General features: G+C 34.3%; 1 long non-coding RNA gene across 4 annotated transcripts in view; it reads left to right on the forward strand.

The window, feature by feature from the left end:
• The first annotated feature begins 3,949 nt into the window (after positions 1-3,949).
• Positions 3,950-7,076, forward strand: part of LOC116083448 — an 8,746-nt gene continuing 5,619 nt past the window's right edge. For 3 of the 4 annotated variants that reach the window (XR_004115714.1, XR_004115717.1, XR_004115715.1), the window contains exons 1-3: positions 3,950-4,060; positions 4,361-4,472; positions 5,364-5,430. This is a non-coding gene — a long non-coding RNA (uncharacterized LOC116083448). The remainder of the gene's footprint in view (positions 4,061-4,360; positions 4,473-5,363; positions 5,431-7,076) is intronic. The other variant, XR_004115716.1, reaches the window with a different exon arrangement.

The following is a 7,076-nucleotide window of genomic DNA, read 5'->3' on the forward strand; positions in this document are numbered from 1 at the left end:
CTTCTTCTTCTTCTTCTTCTTCAAGTAATTTCCTCACTGAGACTAAGCATCTCCATGTTTTCTGAATCATTCCCAATATTATCAAAACTATACACTGGTGAGATGACTCAGCAGATAATGTCCCTTGCTGATGAGAATGTGTCCCTGATGTTGGCCTGTAGAATACATGTGGTAAAGGAGAGAATTCACACCATAATTATGCTCTGACCTACATATATGCTCTCTACACACTTACAATGAGTACATGCATGAATGAATCAGTGAACAAATAAGTGTTAATATGTTTGCCCTCTCCCATTACAATTTATTTTGTAGGGGAGATGTAGGCATTAAAAACAACTTAGCTGGAGACTGAAAAGGTTGCTTAGAGGTTAAACATGCAGGATGCTCTTGTAGAACACACAGGTTTAGTTGCAAGCCCCCATGTGGTGGATCACAACTATCTATTAACTTCATTTTCAAGGGATTGAATGCCATCTTTTGGTCTCTAAATGTGGCAGTCACACATGTAGTATGCATGCATGCATGCATGCAAGGAAAACTTCCATAACTGTAAAATAAAAATAATGAAATACTGGAAAAATATTAATTTATCTGTCTTAGTTACTATTTGTAAAAGAGACAACCTCCAGAAAGGTCCTCTATACTCCACTTTCTCTATTCATTACTGTACAATATAGTCACCTATCCTCCCTTCCCTAAGGCATTCTTTAAAATAAGTTAATTATTTTTAACTTATATAACATTTTTACACATTTTGTCTTACAGCATAATTGCCCATATAGACAAATAAATCATTATAAAGCCAAGTCAATTAATATTTCCATCTTATTATAACTTTGGCTTTCACTAAAGTTGTCCTTGCCCTAGTGATCAAAAAACAAACCAAGAAACATCATAACCTAGGTCAACAAGCAGCAATACCAGCACCAACATCAACAACAGTTAAAGAAAACCTAGATCTTCTTTCTAATAGACACAAAGAAACAATAATGGAGGAGTTCCATATGGTCCATATCCAGTGGTCACATCAAGCTAAATAATATGCTGCCTCATTATTTTGTTGGGTTGAAAATATTTATGCTCACTCTTACAGTGCTATTAGAATATATATTCTATATAGTATAATATAGTATAATATATATCTATACAGTATAATATAGTATAATATATATCTATATTTCCTTCCCTTATTTATATCAATTGGATGCTCTTAGAACAGTCTGTAACTTGTTCAATCCCTCCTGTTCTCAATATTCTCCATCTCATTTTTTCCAAATTTTATGTATATCTATCTATCTATCTATCTATCTATCTATCTATCTATCTATCTATCCTTAACTGTGGCTAGAGTGCTTTCTAGTTGATAACTAATTTTATTACTTCAGGCTAATTGAAATCTGTTCTTATTGATACACTGCTTTAAATTTCTTTCTACCTAGTTAGTATTTCTCTTTCTTTTTAATTTGTGTTGATTATTGTATAATGGTAGCTCTTCTCACTATTGGGCAAGGTTCAGAATTATAATCTATATATACTGCCCTAATTTACTTGTATTTCTTACATATCATATTTCTTACTACTTGCAAGTACAAATATTTGTACCCTGTCCACCAGCAGCTAATTCTACATGTAACTATCAGTCCATCATGAGCTAGTCCTATATATAACTGTCAGTCCACCATCAACTAATCCTACATGTAACTACATAGCTCATAAACATATGGTATAGAGGGAATCTTTAACTTCACTTGTTTAAATGTAACACTTGATTTTCACCATCTTCACTCAAATCCTCTTTTCTTTTCCTCACATCAGTTCATGCTCTTAGAACAGTCTGTAATTAGTTAAAATCCCTTGCTCCCAATAGTCTCCCTCTCACTTTTTCAAGTTCTGTATACATTCTCCTAGAAATGTATATCAACCTGTATATTCAGATATTTATAAATATATATCCAGGAAAATGAACCTCTACTTTGAAATTGTAGTTTCAGGCTAAAAATCCACTACATATTAATAGAGTAAAGACATTTGCATAGATATTTTTCTTGGCTTTGCTCTGATCTCATCAGAAGGTACTGTCATGCATTTTATTATGTATTTAGTATGAAAACATGATAAGGTAAACTACATTTCAAAATATCAACTAGGTCATTTTTACACATGCATGGAGACTGATTTGTATGTATAATGCAGTGTTTCTGCTTTCAAAAGTAATTCTTTTGACAGAATGATTTTTTTATGAATGTTTTGTAAGTGTGGCATAAATTATTATTTCTTTTTGTAATTCTCTACATTTGAATGCAACCAATTTTCCCTCTTTTTCTTTTCTACTGATTAATCAATCAGTTTGTTTCTTGGCAATTTCATTCATATAATAGTGCATTCTCTGCTGTTGTACCAACTCTTGTTTATCTCCTTCCTATCCTTGTCAACTCTCTCTCCTCCCTAGAGATCCCTTTCCCTTTTACTTGATTGCAACATACCTATTTTAACTAGGACCATTTTTATGACAGTTGGTATGGCTTCACCATTGTATATATATAGCTGAGGACATTGACTGTCCCCAGAGAATACATTCATAGTAGTAGCTGAGCAGTAAAGGGTAGTGCCCCATTAGACCTCCTCTGAGTTATAACTGATTATTGATAGGGTCAGTTTTGTGTAGGCCCAGTTCAGGTAACTGTAGCTGCTATAAGATTGTGTTAGTAATGACAGTGTCATTAGCTGAAGAGAAGATTTTGTCGCTATCTCTCTATCTTCCAGCTTACACATCTGTCTACTCTTTTTTTTCTGGGTTGTCCCATGGTCCTTGGAGGAAGTGGTATTAATATCTTGTTTATGTCTGAGTGATCAAATGACATTTACTCTGAGCATGTTGAACATCCATGACTATCTGAACAAACCACTGTTCACTGAAAAGAGAAGTATCTTTAATTACAGCTAAGGGATTAGTCTATGAGCATACCATACATAGAAGCAGTTAGAATGCAGTTTGGTACCATGTCAATGTAGTTAAATAATAGTAGTAAATGCTCCACCCTATAGGACTGTTGTCTTCAGCAACCATATGTTTTTGACTGGGTTCTGTTGTGGGAAGTATAAAAAAAATGAATCCACCCCACAAACTTTCCTGCCAGGCCACATTCTTGAGCCAGTATTGACAGGCATCACCACGTCTTGGTAGGCTCTTATTATTTATTCCCAGCTATTAAAAACATCTCGCTCACATGCAACTCTTTACATACCCCTACAGTCATTTATCTGAGTAATGCCTAAGACCTGGTAAGTAAAGCATGACTCTCAAGACCTTAATATCCAATCATATTTATATAATAATGAGATCACAATTTACAAGATGCCAATACAATAATTGCAAAACTAAATAATAAAGACAATATTATAACCCAATTAATCTATTTTGTAAAGACCTTTGCTTGGTTGTATAACCACTTGAGATCTGACTCTTCATCATCCTCTGACTTCTCCCACCAACTCTAGCTCCATCTCTCTATTCCTGTCTAATCACAGGCCTGTCACTGCCCTAATGTGATTGGACAGAGAAATTGCTGCAACAGGGTTCAAAGCACCCTACTGTGGAACAGGCATCAAATCCAACCTAGGAGTAGTTATTTACTTCCATAATAGCAGTGTTACGTTTGCACCAACAGGTAGATCTTGCCTGGCAGTCAGCATTGTGGTTCATAGGGTTCACAGTTGGGTACAGACCACTGAAGCCTTATCTCCACTAGAAGCCTATCACATCATCTTTGGCACTAATAAAGTAGACAGCATGGAAGAGTAACAAACATGAGATAAGTGGGTCTTCTAGAACTTCAAATTCTATCCTCTTAGCTATGTATGCTGTTTAAAATGGAAGACTGTGTTTTCTCAGAACTCTGAGGTAAGGAAACATTGTGAAGAAACAAAGTTATGTGTGCACTTGGAACTCTGGGGCCAAAATGAGCTGTTGTTAGATTACTGCTTTCCTTATACAGCACGGGAGATGGAAAGTTGTTTAGAAAATGGCAACAGACAAGTGGGAGAACTTCAAAATAAGGTAAGAATTGTTGTCATCAAAGGATGATTCATGAAAGTTTCCACGAGACCCAACTAATAGGGTTTAACATAGTTCACAACTGTAGGTGTAATATCTGTCTCTAATGGCCACTTAATGGATGAAGGAAATGGACAGATAACTATGCTTTCTCTCATGTAATATGAAGAGAAGGAATATATTTTGATATCAAGGTGTATTGAATTGTCTTTTGATAAAGTCATTCCTGATGAAGTCTTCCTAACTTATTAAGGATATGGATATTGAGTAAATTCAAACTGCACATGGTTATCCACCATACAGTTTGTGAGACAAGAAACATTGCCAGCCAATGCTGAAAAGGAATATAAAATGGATCATCGAGGGAGAAGAAGATAGCTAATCACAGCTCTCCTACCACAGCAGCAGGATCTCTGTAAGTTTATGTCTTCTAGAATTTACTCTAGGAAAAAAGACAAATGAGAATCTAGTGAGGCTTGACATATTTGAAATACAATAATTTACATGGCAAGGGAGGATTGTACTGGGTGGTCTGTATACTTCCTAGACTATCCTCTTATAAGCAAAGCTCTTCTTCTTACTCCTGAGAATGATATCTTTTGCAGTTTAAAGCTAAGTACTTCTTTCAGATGATGGGAACATCTAAGCTTATATATTCCTTCTCCAGAAGTTGGTCTCTAGTGACTGACACAGTGTCTTTCTCTTAATATCCTTAAAACTACTAATAGTTCATATTTAGCCACAGGGTCAGCTGAGGGCTCTGTTGTAATTTGACCTCAGTTTGATCTCTATTTCTGCCCTTCCCTGTTTCTTTCTCTCCTTCACAGAGGTTGCTATAGACTTCTAATTAATAAACTTTCTTCATGAAGATCTCTATATCTGAGTCTGTTCCCTGGAGTCTCCATGAATGATAATAATTTGTTCTTTCCATATTGTTATTTGGTTTTTATATGATACCTCATTAGTATTATTTATATTTAATCTCATAGCTAATAAATAATTCATTAGGGTATTCAAAATATCTAAGTTTGTTTAAAATCAAGCCTGAAAAATGAATAGTCTTTATAATTTATGTCTCCTACTTTATTGTACATTTTGATTCCAAACTTCCCACTAGATCACTAGTTAATCTTCTGGGAGACATTTTATCTGATTTGTGCTTTTCTGAAGAACTATAATTTATTATAGTACCATTATGTTATCTATTAAGATTATCTATCATTTTCTAATAAATGTGGGATTCAAGTTCCTTCAGTTTTATCCTAGGAAGCAGATTTTTTAAATTCATGTTACTCTTCTGCTTCAGTACAGGTTTCATTAAACACATAAATCAAAAGTGTCCTCATACAGGATAGAACAAGATCAAGATTCAAGTAAGTAACTCAAATATTACTGTTGACAGCTTTGACATGTTTTCTATCTATTGTCTTCCATATGCTCCAATGGCTATATCTACACACCAGGCTAATAAATTATGTTTTTTTATCTCTCTATCCATCCAATTAAGATATATTGGACATCTCATGTCATAGAAGGATATTGAGTGTGACTCCTAAACACATGATGATAGCAATCTAGATTATTAGTGATAATAATTTATAAAGAGAAATTTCTCATGTTACCCAGTCATTATCTATGCTGGTATCTTGAATGAGAAGCAAAGAACAATTTGGAAGGCAGCATCCACTATTCATTTGTACTTTGTATCTGTATGCTGATAAGGGAGATATATGAGTTTTGTAGTTTTGTATATTAGATGTATGAACTGGAGGTTCAGTTTGGTCTGTAGATGCCTTCATATGTTTTTTTTTATTGTTTTATTGCTTTATGGTATATGTCTGTTCCCCAATTTTATACATCATAAGGATTGTGGTCAATAATGTATCAGATTGTATTTTAACTGTAATTATTATTATTATTATTATTATTATTATTACAAAATATCTGTTTAAGGTTCTATTTCTGGAGATAATAGAATGTAAAATCTGGTCAAGGGGGTTTTATGAAGAGACACACTTCAGCACATAAAAGGAACAGAGAGTAGGTTTCCTTTCCTGAGCAACAATAAATAGTACAAAAGACATAGTAACTAGGTACAGTGTGGGGTAAAGAGCTTATATAGTAGCTGAGATCTACAAAGTGTCTCCTACAGCCTTTCTGAGACTTTGCAGACTGTCTGCTTCTAGATGAACAGCTCATGGGCTGATGAAACCAGCCCAGAAGAAGAAATCTCAGGGAGCAAACATCACGATTCTTCTACATGACTAGCTAATACATCACAGACACATCTCAAATGCTATAGATGTAGAGGTGACTGGCAGGAAGACCCTTGTTTTTCAGAGACTTACATTCTAGAATCCACATAAAAACAAAACAAAAATGATTACTTAATTTGATATTGCAACAAGTGCTCTTGATCATTTAAGAGACAATATTTTAAAGGATTATATCCAAGGTTCTAGAAGTAATTTTCTGAGAACTCCATGGCAGGAATCATTTATAGAAAAAAATTATATACTCACTTATGTTTAATTTAATTTCCATTCAATTATATATACTAGTTCATAATAAATTATATAAATATTTATATGAGGATGTACCTATTCCCCCAATTACTGATAACCTCATGCATATATACCCTTTGGAATGTGTAACTCCTCATTTAAAAGTGGATTATATTTTCCTTAGCCTCACATATGTTTCTTTGCTAGAGTATGGATCTAGAATGTTCTCCAAGGGCTCATGGTATGAATTCTTGATCCCAGCTGTTTCCATTGCTGAGAGATGACAGATGTTAGAAACCCATATAGGCCAGTGAAACATGTGCTTACCCCTGTTCCCTTTCCCTCTCCTTCTTATTTATCCAAGTGAGGTGCTTTGCTCTACCTCACAAGTCTATGCTAATATTCTGCCTCACTACAGGCTCAGAAACAATGGAGCCAAAGGAAACTGTAAGCCAAAATCAATACTCATCTGCTTAGTTTGATTTTCTTTTTTTTTTATTAGATATTTTCTTTAT

The sequence above is a fragment of the Mastomys coucha genome, unplaced genomic scaffold, assembly GCF_008632895.1.
Source record: "Mastomys coucha isolate ucsf_1 unplaced genomic scaffold, UCSF_Mcou_1 pScaffold8, whole genome shotgun sequence".
In the NCBI taxonomy this organism is placed as follows: Eukaryota; Metazoa; Chordata; class Mammalia; order Rodentia; family Muridae; genus Mastomys; species Mastomys coucha.